The sequence below is a fragment of the Camelus dromedarius genome, chromosome 1 (genome assembly GCF_036321535.1).
Source record: "Camelus dromedarius isolate mCamDro1 chromosome 1, mCamDro1.pat, whole genome shotgun sequence".
In the NCBI taxonomy this organism is placed as follows: Eukaryota; Metazoa; Chordata; class Mammalia; order Artiodactyla; family Camelidae; genus Camelus; species Camelus dromedarius.
The window spans coordinates 9,301,728-9,317,179 of NC_087436.1; the positions used below are offsets into that span (position 1 = coordinate 9,301,728).

Below are 15,452 nucleotides of genomic sequence, written 5' to 3' on the forward strand. Positions count from 1 at the left end.
ACTCCAGGCTAGAAACCACTGAGATCAGAGTCATCTGCTTGGATAAGCACATTCAAATATTTAAGCTCTGTTATCAACTCCCTGTGGTCTTTAAATAATTCTCCAATCTATTGCATCAATTACAGCAGGCTCATAAAAAAAATGTTTTTAAAAATTATTATTATAGAAGTTTCAGGTGCACAGCATTATAATTCAACATCTGTATACACTGCAAAGCAATCATCACATGTCTAGTTACCATCCATCACCATACGGGTGACCCCTTCACCCATTTTGCCCACCCTCTCAACTTCCTTCTCCTTGGGTAACCACTGATCTGTTCTTTGTATCTATTCATTTGTTTTTGTTTTATTTTGCTTGGTTGGTTTATTTTTGTTTATTTTGTTTTCCCACAAATGAATGAAATCATACAGTATTTGTCCTTTCTGTGTCTGATTTAGTTCACTGAGCATAATACCTTCAAGCTCCATCCATGTTGTCACAAAGAACAGGATTTCCCTCTTTTATATGGCTGAGTAGTATTCACTTGTATTTATAAATACCACACCTTTATTGTCCATTCATCCATCCATGGATACAAGTTGTTTCCATATCTTGGCTATTGTAAATAATGCTGCAGTGAACATGGTGGTGCATGTATCTTTTCGAATTAGCATTTGTGTGTTTTTTGGATAAAGACCCAGAAGTGGAGCAGCTAGGTCATACGGTAGTTCTAGTTAGGACGTTCTGAGGAATCTCCATATTGTTTTCCAAAGTTACTGCACCCGATTACAGTCCCACCAACTGTATACAAGGGGTTCCTTTTCTCCACATCCTCTCCAACATTGATTATTTATTGTCTTTTTGTTATTAGCCATTCTAACATGTATGTGGTGATATCTCATTGTGGTCATTTTAATTAACATTTCCCTAATAATTAACAATGTTGAACATTTTTTCATGTGTCTCTTGTCCATCTGTATGTTTTCTCTGGAAAAAAATGTCTTTTCAGATCCATGCACTCATCAATACAAATGAGTTCTTTATATATGTTTTTTATATTGACTCCTTACTGGATACATGATTTGCAAACATCTTTTCCCATTTAGTAGGTTGCCTTTTCCTTTTGTTAATGATTTCCTTTGCTGTGTAAAAGCTTTTTAGTTTAATGTAGTCCCATTTGTTTCTTTTTACTTCTGTTGCCCAGGCCTTTAGAGTTATAACCACAAAAACATCTCTAAGACCAATGTCAATGGGGTTACCACCTATATTTTCTTCTAGGAGTTTTATAGTTCATGTCTTACACTTAAGCCTTTTTAATTCATTTTGGGTTTCTTTTTACATATGGTATAAGAAAGCGGTTCAGTTTCACTCTTTTGCATGTAGTTGTCCAGTTTTCCCAACACCATTTATTGAAGAGACTGACTTTACAGTCTTGGACCTTTGTCATAAAATTAATTGACCATATAAGTCTGGCTTAATTTCTGGGCTCTCTATTCTGTTACACTGATCTGTGTGTCTGCTACTGCTCCAGTATCATGCAGTTTTGATTGCTGTAGCTTTGTAGTATAATTTGAAATCAGGGCAGGTGAGACCTCCAGGTTTGTTCTTCTTTATCAAGATTGCCTTGGCAACTTGGGGTCTTCCTTGGTTTCATACAAATTTTAGAATTGTTCGTTTCTGTGGGATTGCATTGAATCTGTAGATTGCTTTGGGTGGTATGGACATTTTAACAATATTAATCCTTTCAATTCATGAATGATATCTTTCCATTTATTTGTGTTGTCTTCAATTTCTTTCATCAGTGTCCTAGAGTTTTCAGAGTGCAAGTCTTTTACCTTCCTAGCAAAATGTATTCCTAAGTATTTTAAATTTTGATGCAATTATAAATAGAATTATTTTTAATTTCTCTTTCTGATAGTTCATTAATAGTATAGAAATGCCACAAATTTCTGTGTATAGATTTTGTTTCCTTTGAATTTAATGAACTCATTTGTTAGTTCTAATAGTTCTCCTGGTGATGTCTTTAGGATTTTCTATGAATGGTATTGTGTCATCTGCAAATAGTGACAGTTTTACTTCTTTTCCCAATTTGTATGCTTTTTATCTCTCTTGTCTGATTGTAGCTGAGACTTCCAATACTGTGTCGACTAAAAGTGGTAAAAGCGGGCATCCTTATCTTTTTCGTGATTTGAGGAAAAAGCTCTCAGTTTTTCACCATTGAGTATGTTAGCTGTGGGTTTGTCACACATGGTCTGTATTACGTTGAGGTATGTTCCCTCTATACCCATTTAGTAAGAGTTTTTATCCTATAGTTGTTGAATTTTGTCAGATTTTTTTCTACAACTATTGGCATGATCATACAATTTTTAATCTTCATTTTTGTTAATTTGTTGATTTGCAGACACTGTACCATTCTTGCATCCCTGGAATAAATCCCATCTAATCATAACGTATGATCCTTTTAATGTACTATCAGATTTTGTTTGCTGGGATTTTTGCATTTATATTGATCAAGTTTATTTACCTGTAATTTTTTTTTTTTTTTTTGGTTGTGTCCTTTATCTGGTTTTGGTACCAGGGTGACATTGGTTTTATAAAATGTGCTGGATATTTTCCTCCTCTTCAATTTTTGGGAAAAAAATGAAAAGAATAAGTATTAAATCTTCTTTGAGTGTTTCGTAGAATTTGCCAGTGAAGTAGTCTGGTCCTGGGCTTTTGTTTATTGGGAGACTTTTAAGTACTATTTCAATTTCATTACTAGTAATTGGTCTAGTCAGCATTTTTTCATGATTCAGTCTTAGAAGATTGTTTCTAAGAATATCCCCAATTCTTCTAGGTTGCTCAATTTTAGAGTAGTCTCTTATTGCCCTTTGTATTTCTGTGGTTTCAATTGTAACTTCCCCCTTTTCATTTCTGATTTTATTTATTTCAACCCTCTTCCATTTTTGGTTAATCTAGCTAAAGGCTTATCAATTTTGTTTATTTTTCAAGGAGCTAGCTCTTAGTTTCATTGATCTTTTCTACTGAGTTTTTTAGTCGTTCTTTTAATTATTTTTTACTCTGATCTTTATTATTTCCTTCCTTTTTACTAATTTGGGGTTTTGTTTGTTCTTTTATTTCTAGTTCCTCTAGGTGTAAAGTTATTTATTTGGGATTTTTCTTGTCTATTGAGGTAGGCTTATATTGCTATGAACTTCCCTCTTAGAACTGCATTTCTTCATCCCATAGATTTTTAATGTTCCTTGTTTCTATTTTCATTTGTCTCTAGGTATTTTTTGATTTCTCCTTTGATATCTTTGATGACCCATTAGTAGTTCAAGAGCATGTTGTTTAGTCTTCATATTTTTATGATTTTCCCATTTTTCCTTTGTGATTGATTTCTACTTTTATTCCATTGTAGTTGGAGAAGATGCTTGATATGATTTCAAAATTCTGGAGTTTATTGAGTTTTATTTTGTGACCTAACATGGAATTAATCCCAGAAAATGTTTCATGTGCACTCGAGAAGAATGTGTGTTCTTTGGTTTTAAAAATGGAATGTTCTATACATATCTGTTAGTTCAATTTGGTATAATGTGTCATTTAAGTATGAAGTTTCCATATTCATTTTCTGTCTAAATGATATATCCATTGATTTAAAAGCAAAACAAATTTTTAAGGATTTAAAAACAAACAAACAAACAAAAAAGTATGTCCAGGAGAAAAAAAAGAGATTCTAGATTTACAGATTTTTTTCCCCAATCTATCACTCTTATTTATAATCTCAAATAACATGTCATTTTGTAACTTTGATTTTTAATCACTCTTTTTCACAGCATCTTTTCTTCTTTATATTAAATAGAACTTTACTGGAGTATAATAAGCATATGAAGAAATTTACTCATGTGTCTACATAATTCACAATTATGATTGTGATTATTAGTAAACTGGCAGAGTTGTGCAATTATCAAAACAATTCAGTTTGTCTTTTTCATCACTTTAAAGAGATTATTTCAGATTATTTGCAATCTTTCTCATCTGCTTCCCCAGGAATCCAATAATCTATTTTCTATCCCTATAGATGTACCTTTCATATAAATGGAACCATGCAGTATGCCATCTTTTAAGTCTCGTTTCTTTTCTGTTAGCATAGTATTTTGAAATTCATCCATACTTGATTAAATGTCAGTAGTGCATTTCTTTTTGTGCCTGAATGGCGTTTTATTGTACCAAATTGTATTGGTTTTCTAAGGCTGCAATGACGAAATACCACATACTTGGTGACTGGAAACAACAGACGCATTCTCTCACAGTTCTGGAGGCAAGAAGCCTAAAATCAAGGTGTTGGCAGAGCCATGTTCTCTCTGAAGATTCTAGGGGAGGATACTTCCTTGCCTCATCTTAGCTTCTGGTGGTTGCCAGCAAGCCCTCATGTTCCAGGGCTTATAAATGCATTACTCCAATCTCTGCCTCCGTCATCACATGGGGCTATTCCTTTTTTGTCTTTTTGTCTCTCCTATATTCTTTTAATATAAAAATATCAATCCTTGGATTAGGATCCAACTTATTTCAGTATGTTACCAGTTACATCTGCAAATACCTTATTTCCAAATAAGGTCAGATTCTAAGTTTCCAAATGAACACAGATTTTATGGGATATAGTATGCAACTAGCATACAAATTTTGTTTGTACCGTTCACTAGTTGATGGAAATGTACATATTTGCAGATTTTAGCTATTATGACTAACACTGCTATGAATATTTGCCTGCATGTTGTTATGTAAATATAGTTTTCATTTCTCTTAAGTAGATATCTAAGTGTGGGATTGCTGTGTAGTATGAGAAATTTATATTGTACTTTAAAACTTTTAGGTACAGAAAGAGCATTTAACTCTGAAAGGTATCATACCAGGCAATATGCTAAACACGTGTGTGCATTATCTCATTTAATGCCTACGGAAACCCCATGCAATAGACTGTTGAGACTCCAGTGTGCTATAACCAAGTCAAAAATCAAACTGAAGCACTGTCGTCTGCAGGAGGCAATCAGAGAGACTGTTTTAAGGGAGAGAAATGTTACAGAAACTGAAAATAAGAGTGAGGCTGATTCATGGGGAAGGCACCTGAGGCAGGAAGGTCAAGCAACTTTCATGGGTCTGGGCAAGTTGAGATACAGGTTTGTAGCACTAGTGAGAAGAAAGCAACAAGTCAGCTCTGACTCAAAATGAATGCTTTATGTTTCTTTTTCTTTTTTTTTTTTAAAGACCCAGAGCCCAGAAGCTATCACTTGTTTTATTTTCAAATGACCTCACATGATTAACCTGCTGACTAAGATCTACTTGAGACATATCAGGAGGTTCTTATCATATTTGTCTATGCTTCCTGGAGACCAGCAGAAAAATTTTAAAAACTGTAAAAAGCTAGCTTGACTGTGCAGCCTGGGGCCACAGGATATAGTCTAGTACCTGATTCACAGTACCCTTTGTTTTAACACTGTATGCCTGTGCTCTGACTACATAAAAGAATTCATCTTACATCGTATGATGGCCTTTTATGCTGAAGTTCTAAGACTTTCTTTTTATTGCATAAACTAACTAACATTTCAGCGTCCTGATTTCTATCTACATACAATATCTTCATGCTAAAAAGTACTGCTGGAAGATAAAAGCAAATGAGAACTTAAGTTGATACAGTTAAAATCATAAACTCACCATCCTTTAAGTTTCTCTTATACTAATGAAGTATTTTATTTATTTAATTCTCAAGTTCAGTGTGTTAAATAGATTGATTAATACTACAACTTGAATGTTCAGAGAAAGACTTCCCACCTTTTACTGATGGAACAAAGATAGACAACAAAAAGTACTCAGAAAAACATTTAAAATTTCAATAATGTCCCGTAATAGCTTCTTTTTCCAATTGTCATGGTTTCTAGGAACTTTAATTCATATAATGATAAAAGTTAATACTTTAATTTAAAATTCTTATTTCAAGTTATCTACTATTTAAAATAAACAAATTAATATCTGATTTGGTTTTTTTTTATTCTAATACCTAAACCCTATGAATCTTTTCTTTTCCAGGGTAGCTTCCTGGCCAGAAAAACTTGTGTGTCCATCTGACTATACCATGACCTCTATCTGACTTCTGAGTTCTGTACCCACAACCTTCTCTCAGCATTCTTTCCCTAACAGGCTTGTGTCCCAAGACTCTAGTGTTTCTTCATTTGGCACTTGTATTTGACTCAGCTTCATTTTTCCTCTCAGATTATGAATTGGTTTTATATTAGAAATTCCCTTTTTCATTCTCTAGACATACGGATGACTTTTGCATGAATGTCCTGTAAACTACTCCACAGAATTCTCCCTCCACTCACGTATTCCTTAAGCCAGTATACTACCTGTTAAATGCTGGTGCTAATAATGCCAACATGGAACTCAGCATAGACAGTTCCTTACAGATCAAAGTCTCAAATGCTCAATCACGAGCATATATAGTACCTGATGTATGGTCTTTCTCTTTTGGAAAATTATCTGTAAAAGAACTTTGTGAATTGAAATAATCAATTTTTTTTTCATGAGCTATAAAAATAAATAGAATAGTCATGGTATGTTCCATCAGGCAGAAAATCTACTGAATGAAGCCAATGATATTGGGTTCCACTTCAACACATTCTGGAAAATTACACAATAGAGCTGTCAAAAACAAAGTCCGACTGAACTGTCATGATTGTACAAAAGCAACAATCTGAAGGACAAAGTGAGTCTTGCCTAACCCTATGACCTGCCAGGCCAAGCTTCACGTGATTTAACTGCAGACCGTCAGGGATGAATCAGCTTTCGTGTAACGTTAACCTTCTATGACACAAGGAAGAAATGAATGCAAGGACTGTGTCACTGATAACGCAATAGAAAGCATAAAGTTGGCGTATTTTTACTATTTTCTCTAATGACAATTAAAACTAAATCAAATTTCCTTTTATGCAATGAATGAAGAAGTCAACTTCTAGTAAATTACCTGGAATAATTGATTTCTAAAAGCTGGCTTGAAGGAAGAAAGGGTATACATTTTTTATTCCAGTTTTAAGCATGCCAACTTGATTGTCTCCTTGCCAGACAGTGGCTTCAATCATCTAGGAAGCTTTGTGGGAAGCTTTACTTTGCTCTAAATTTCCATCCATTGAGGGAGAGTCAGACTGAGGCACCGGCCATCTGACAGTTCCTTATTCCCCCCAGTTCACTACTCCTGTTGGTACAGAACTCATCCCCCTTTTATTCTGCTCTATGTTTGGTCTTTGGATGCTGATCTGTACAGCTTGCTGAGTTGGACTTCTGCCTGCCTCTTCCTGCATAAGCTCTTGTTGCATAAGATTGTTTGAATCATCCAAAACTGCCTCAGATGTTCAATGCCCAATCTCTTGATTTCCTATTATAAACCCAGATTCATATGACAATAAAAATAAAATGTCTTTGCAGCACTTTAAGGGCAGGAATTTTTGTACATTTTATTCCCTGCTTTATCCCCAGTATGTAGAAAAGTACCTGACATACCTATCTATAAATATTTGTTTAATAAATGTGTTAACCTTTTTTCTAAATTTAGTTACTGCATAGACTTAAATACATTCGCACCAAACATGGTATGTTCAGGATTTACCTAATAGTATCCAATTCTTGTTTCAGTTACACTTGGCCTGGCCCAGAACAGCCCAACATCATCTGTTATGGACATAGGAAGAGAAAATTATTTTCTAAGGGTAAAATACCAGTTTAAAAAGTATGAAAGACACTAAAGTTCTAAAACCTTGACCTTAAAACTTGTAATTGAAGAAAATAAAATAAATCACACAAGAAAGATTCTTGGCGACAACTCAGGCTATACTTCTAGCAAAGGTATAAATATATCTTCCTATTAATTCGCATTTTATCACATAATTTACACTTGGAGATTAATTTGGAAACAAAAATAGTTCAGTTTAATATTACAGGAACTAATATCAACAAGAAGTGTTTTTATCTAAAAACAGAATTATGACTTATCGGTGGATAAAACTATCCATTCTTTCCATATCTCTTATGGTGTTGATGACTATGTGTTTTAGATGAAAAGGGCATGTTTTTCAGAGAAGAATATTTAAAAGGAGATCTGTGGTAATTACCCTTATATATTCAAGACCATGGATTCTTACAGTGACTTGGAAGTTTTCATAGATAAATGCTGGTGCAGCTTAAGTAACATTTTCTTAACTCAATAAGGTCCTCGTTTTACATGTCTAGGTAGATTTTTTGATTCTTCTCTTTGATAAGGACGACTTCACCTCTATCATAATTATCTCATATCTGAGAAAGTAAACAGAGCAAAATAAACCAGCAAAATGCTTACCAGGGCAATTTAAACTCCCCCTCTCCTTCAGAAACCTCAAAAATGTACCCTTTAGGGCCAAGTGTGTTCTACTGACTCTTATTTGGTCAGAGTCTCTCAACCTTGCGTATGGTTTGAAATTATCCTTACTTATCTCTCACTCTTTATTTCTCTTTTTTATTAATCTACAAAACCATTAAAAAAAAAACTGAGTGCTAATAAAATCAAGTACTGTCGACAGTTGTTCATATTAATATTCATGAGATTCATCTTCATACTAACTAGTTTAGTTTTCATCAGATTAATGTATACTTTCTATCTTAGGGAAGAAAACATTGACAATTGGCAAAAGAAAGTGATTTTTTTTTCCCCAAACCACTTGTTTCATTAGGGGAACTGGACTTGAAGCCACCCAATCTTTAAATTATTCTATCCCTTTGAAAAATCTCCAGTGGTTAGCACAGTGACCAGTGTACAGGAAGAGATTAAATCCATGGTCAGGTAAGCTATTAAATAGATGGATGTTTGAGTAAATATTTCTGAAGTTGGTACTTTTTTTTTCAGTAAAACATGCCTCATGTCATTGTACTGTATATATTTGCAGAGATTCATTAAATATTTTAAGTGATCAGTTTTGCTAGTGTGTACTGGAACAGGAAGAATAAGTTAGTAGAAACTCAAAAAAATTTCAACTCAAAAGGCTTTGTCATTTTCACAACTATTAATCTATTTTCCATATTGATTGATATTCAATGTGGACATTATCTAGATTACACTGGGTTATTCTCTAGTATGCTAAGGAGCAACTTTATCTGATGAAATACATGCTTACTATGACTTTATTTTGTTTGATTTATTTATATTAGTTGCACTTATAATAGTACCACATAATTTAAAGAAATACAGGCATACCTTGGAGACGTTGCAAGCTTGATTCCAGACAACGGCAATAAAGCGAATACCAAAATAAAGGGAGTCACACAAATTCTGGGAATTCCCAGTGCATTTAAAAGTTTACCCCACACTATAGTCTTAGTGCAGTAGCATTGTCTAAAAAAGCAATGTATATATCTTAATTGAAAAAATACTTCGCTAAAAATGCTAACCATCATCTGAGCTTTCAGTAAGTCATAATGTTTTTGCTGGTGGAATGCCTTGCCTTGATGCTGATGGCTGCTGACAGATGGCGGTGTTGCTGAAGGCTGGGGTGGCTGTGGCAATTTCTTAAAATAAGACAGCTTGCCCTCCTCCTTAGTCATGGCGTCCTGGTGCTGCTAGGACTCGAACACTGGGGCATTCGTGTTGCTCTCAGCCTAGGTGAACTCCATTTCATCCAGCCCTCACTGGTGCACCATGTAGGAATGCCTTGTGCTGGACATGACTGTGAACTTCTCAGAGAGTACTGAATGTATTCTTCTGGATGGCCAGGCTGTTATTGCCGATGAAGGTGGTGGACTTTCTTCACAGCTGGGGTGGGATGTCACAGATCACTGCTTTCACACAGTTGGGGATCTAGTTGACAAAACAGCTGTTCTTGTTTCAGAGTTAAACACCTATACACATCTTCCTCCTGCATGGATATGTGGCCAGCCACTGAACGGGGCAGCCAACATCAGTTAGTGGTTGTGATGGGGATCACAGGCAGACATCATGCTCTTGGAGTGAAACATCTGCAGGATGAGCTCGAGCACCTTAAGGGCCTGGTACTACTGGCTACCCCTACTGATCAGTGGGGTGAAACCAGGCATGAAGAAATGCAGGCAAGGGAAGGGCACCATGTTCACATTGTGCTCACACAGATCAGCACCAAGTTGTCCCAGGAAGTGCAGGTGATGTGGTTGGCTTTAGGGTTTTGGGGCAGATGTTATAGAAGGCATTGTTATCAGTGCAATAGGTCTCATCTGTGGTTTCTAAGAGCTGGTGGACTGAGAGGGTGCATTGTAAGGCTCCACCACTAGTGGGAACACTTGAGCAAGGGCACCACATTGAAGGTGTGATCACTGAACACAGATGACCATCACAAATAAGATATCGACAAAAAGGTTGAAATATTCTGAGACTTAACCACAATGGGACACAGAGACAATGAGCAAATGCTGTTGGAAAAATGCTCGATGCCATGAACATTCAATTTGGGAAAAAAAATAGTCTGTGAAGCAGAATAAAGTTTAACACAATAAAAAGAAGCATGCATGTAGTACATAAGCCAATGGAGGGAATGAGAAGTGAAAGAATATGATTGTTTATTTTAAATTCTGTCCGTTTTGCAATTTCTGTTGGTTCTGTGTTTGCTTCATAAAGGTAAGTTACTAAAATATAACTAAATTTAAGAGTAGGCCAAAAGATAAATTATTAGAAAAAATAGAAATATAGAACCATAATGATTTCAGATTACTTTGCCATTGTCTTTAGAATAACACTTACCTTAGAGAACTCAACTGAATATAGTAGGTGATGTTCCACGAGTGTAATTTATAAACGAAAGATGAAAAATGTTAGTCATTATTAAGATCACACCTACGGGAAAATTGACTCTACATAAAAGATTATTGAATGAATGTACTTTTTTATGTTTTAAATGTAAGAGCAATGCTAATGATATATAGTGTAATTTTGTTAATGATCTGCCTGAGCCAATGCTTTACCTTAACCAGCCAAGTATTGATCCCAATGAACATGAAACAATAATGCCTAATAACATACATAAATTGGAATATGAGAGGCTAGGTTTAAGATAAAAGAGAGTAATGGAAGTAGAGAACCCATTTAAGAGCCTTGACTTTACAGAGTAAGGACAAGTGGTGTGCATCAAAAATTTAATAGAATCAGATTATAAAAATGTGAGATCACATTAGATGATCTTTTGGGGACAATTTTGATTCTGTAAGTACAGGAAAGCAAGCCACTGTCTACTGTAGTATATAAAATAATGTGTAACCAAATATGTCTTTTTTTTCTCTAAGGAAAGTAATATTAAAAAAAACAAAAACTGGAAACATAAGGCTGCCTATGAGAATGGAATCAGCTAGAAAGCAAGGTGCTTGTGCGTAACTTTGTAAATCAGACACTATTGTCAAATGTCTCTCTGTTCTGTGTGTGACAAAAAATAAATAAAGAATTAAGACCAGCAGTTAATCCACCAAGTTAAAATTCTGTGTAAGCTCAGATCGGACCGTGCTTTGTTTATCCACATTTTGCACATCACTCTCCCGTTATTATCTGCCGTCTACGGTGGTGACGTAAGGACATTCTTACCGTCAGACCTTGTTATTCCCTAGCCCTGTAACTGCTATTTCTATATTCCCTAGAATTCTCTTTATCTTGTCTCTTTGCCTTTCTATCCTAGTAGGCAATCATGTTGCTAGTTAACAGTACTCCAGTCCTGTTAATCATCAAATAATCTTTGTATTAAATGTTCCTTCTTCAAATTCCTGTGTGATTTCTGTTACTGACGGGACTCTGATTGTTACAAAAGTGGACTCTCCTTATCACCAGTGAAATCAATACACAAGCCCTTTCTCAGAGTTTTAGCATGATGCATTTCAACTCACTGTAAGTTGTTGGACTGCTACTTCACAGAAGTTCTTTCAAATACTAGAACAGAATTAACTACAAAAATAGTTCTCTTTTTTGCATAGTTACATTACAAACATTTTTCTAAGTGAGGTTTATGTGGGAAGAACATATTTATTATGCAATTGTCATTGATAGGAATTTTATTCAGATATAAATTGAGTGTGGTAAACTGTGCACATTTAACATAAAAAATGTGATGAGTTTTTAAAATTATATACTGCTATAAAATTGTCCCGGAATCAAAATAGAAGACATGCCCATTTCCCCTAAAAGATCCCTTGTAAGATTCTTTATTAAAGTTCACTTTTCTCTTCATCTCCAATCATAAGCAACCACTGATTGTTTTTTGGCCACCATAAATTAGATTTTATTATCTAAAATTATATATATATTAATTATATATAATTATAATAATATATAATTATACATAATAATTATATGTAATTAATATATATTAAAATTATATATATATACTGAAAGAAGTCACATATATGATTTCTTTCAGTCAGTGTAATGATTTTGACATTCATCCATGTTCTTGCTTGTTTCAGAGGTTTGTTACTTTTCATTGCTAAGTATTATTCTATTGGATGGAGATGCCATAGTTGGTTTATCCATCACATCAATCCATACACACAGGACGTTTTCAAACCGAACTGCTATGAATCAATCTTTTATGAACATTCAGTTATAAGTCTTTGTTTAGACTTATCTTTTCATTTCCTTTGTGTAAATAACTTGGGACAAAATTGTTGGGTAATATGGTAGGTGTTTAACATTTTAAGAAACTGCCAAATCATTTCTTAAAATCATGTGTAATTTATATTCTCATTGACAATATATGAGTTCCTGTTTCTCCACATCTGCATCAAATTTTCACTGCCAGTTTTAAAATTTTCACTTAAAGTAGATTTTAACAAAGACTTCATTAAATTTCTTAAGAACTGATAGCATATGTAGAATAGATAAACAAGATTATACTGTATAGCACAGGGAAATACATACAAGATCTTGTGGTACTCACAGCGAAAAAAAAAATGTGACGAATATATGTATGTTCATGTATAACTGAAAAATTGTGCTCTACACTGGAATTTGACACAACATTGCAAAATGACTATTACTCAATAAAAAATGTTTAAAAACATTTCTTAAAAACAAATGATGTCCAACATCATTACATGGGAAATGCAAATTGTAACTATATTAAGAAATTACTACCAAATGTTCACCAATGAATTGATTTAGCATTTTTGTTGACCAAATAAATGGGTATACTCTGGCTTCTATTTGGTTCTATCAGTCTATAGGTTTAGCCTTTTGACAATTCCACAGCCTTGATCAGAGTCACCAAACAATGACCCACAAGCAAATTGGGCCTGCTGCTATTTTTTATAAATAAAGTTTTATTAGAACACAGGAATCTGAATTGTTTACATAATTATTTATTCAGCTTTCATGCTACAGTGGCAGAACTCTGCCATTGTAAATGTGAAGAGACCAAATGCGTGGCCTACAAATGCTAAGAAAAAGTATGTGAACATGGAGTCTTGATTACTTTAAATGTACATGTAGAAATTGGGTACTTTTTTTCCAAATTTATTCTTTCATTTAAATTTACTTTGTAAGTTTATGATTCCTTATCAAATTTGGACTTGATCTTTACATGTTTTTCAAAAGTGTGCTTTACTTTGCCATAGTTCCATGTATAAATATTTGTTTTATATACAAGTATTTGTCACGTGTATATTTTATATATATATATAGTTTATATTTATATTCATCCACATGTTTACCATTTATTATATTCATTACTCATTCTTAAAGATTAGAATTTTCCTCTGGAATAATTAATTAAATTATGTTTATTTAACATTTCTCTCTTTTAATGGGGATTTGATATCAACAGCTTCTCCTAGATTTTCTTTATTTAAATCTACTTCACCTTAGTTGTTTTTTTTTAATTTTAGTCTTAAAAATGTTTTTCCAGTCTCTTTGTCCTGCATGGTTTCTGCACAGAAGTCAGAGGTCATTATAATAATTGTTCCCCTATATTTAATGTGTATTTTTCCAATTTATTTCAAGCATTTCTATTAATATTGGCTTTTCAAGCATTTCTATTAACTTTGAGGTACTTGGGGGGGGTGTTTTTATTTACCCTGTTTTGATGGGCCTCTTGAATCTATAAATCTGTTTTTCTCTCATTTGGGGGATATTCAGCTATTATCTGTACGAACATTTTATTTGTTCAATTCGCTCACCTTTCTTCTTTTGGCATTTCAATTACCTGTATGTAGAACAATGAGTGAATAAAATGGGAAATAATATGCCACATATCTCAGGGGCTCTGACCATTTTTTTCATTAATTGTTTCTCTCTTCTTCAGATTGAATGATATTATAATTAATCTATCTTCCAACTTCCTAAACCTTTCCTCTGGCATCTCCTTTCTGCCATGAATCCCTGCCTCTCAATATTTCACTTCAGAGATTACATTTTTCCCATTCTAAATTTTCCATTTAAAAATATTTTCTATTTCTTTGGTGAATTTTCTAAATTTAAGTCATTTTCCTCAATTACAAATATTAAGAACTGCTTTGAAGCCTTTGTCTGATAAAACCCACCTCTGGGTCACTTGGTGTCTGTTGATCTTCACTTTCTTGACAGAATTATGCCATGTGTAGTAGGGAAGAAGACATCTGACTCCACATGAGACCTGTTCCGTTAGCTCTAACCCTGGGCTCTGTTTCCTGGGCTCAGTCATGCTGGTTCTGCACCTTTTGTAAAAGGATGTTGCCTGGAGCCTGAAATAGACAGAAGTGCCCATTCTCAAGGCTCTGACCTTTAAAGGGATAACAATTTCCCATTCATATAGAGATAAAAGGTTGCAGAATAGAAAATAACATTTGTCTTGTTGGAGGTTTACAGGGACACTGTGACCTGACCTATCAGACAGCTGCAAGAATGAAGGAATCTGACACTAAAAGTTTGCAGCAACCAAACATACCCCCTCTCCTTTTTCAGTATAAAAGGGGCCTGAATTCTGACTTGGTGAGATGGTTCTCTAGGATATTAGTCCCCCATCTTTTTTGGTCTGCTGGCTTTCTGAATAAAGTCGTTATTCCTTGTCCCAGCACCTCACCTCCCGATTTACTAGTGTGGCGAACAGAATGAGTTTGGACTCGGTAACACATTTACTTTACTTTTTATGTGCCATATAACTTGTGACTGTGTCCTAGACACTGAAAGCCATGTACCATGGACATTCTGAATTGTTTTACATTGTTTTGAATGGAGTTGATGTTTTTGTTTAGCAAAATCTAGGTTGGACCAAAAGTCTGCTGTACCTTTGGTAAGTGGGAGCTCAGATCTCCAATCGGTTGGCTTTTGGCTTCTCCTGTGCATGCACACAATCTTAGCAAACTCACATGTAGAGTTTGGAGTTTCTTTCTCTGGTTCTTTCATTCCCAGGGTTTGCTGATTCCTGCCTGGTGACCCTGATTCTCCAGGCTCCTTTTCTTTGGTTCTTCCTTCTAGAAATACAGCTGTACTT

The 15,452-nt window shown here is 34.4% G+C and overlaps 1 pseudogene; it reads right to left on the bottom strand.

Annotated features, from left to right (window-relative positions):
* The window catches only part of LOC135323328 (tubulin beta chain-like), a 40,597-nt pseudogene extending 25,934 nt beyond the window's left edge, over window positions 1-14,663 (bottom strand).
* Between the last annotated feature and the right edge of the window lie 789 nt (window positions 14,664-15,452).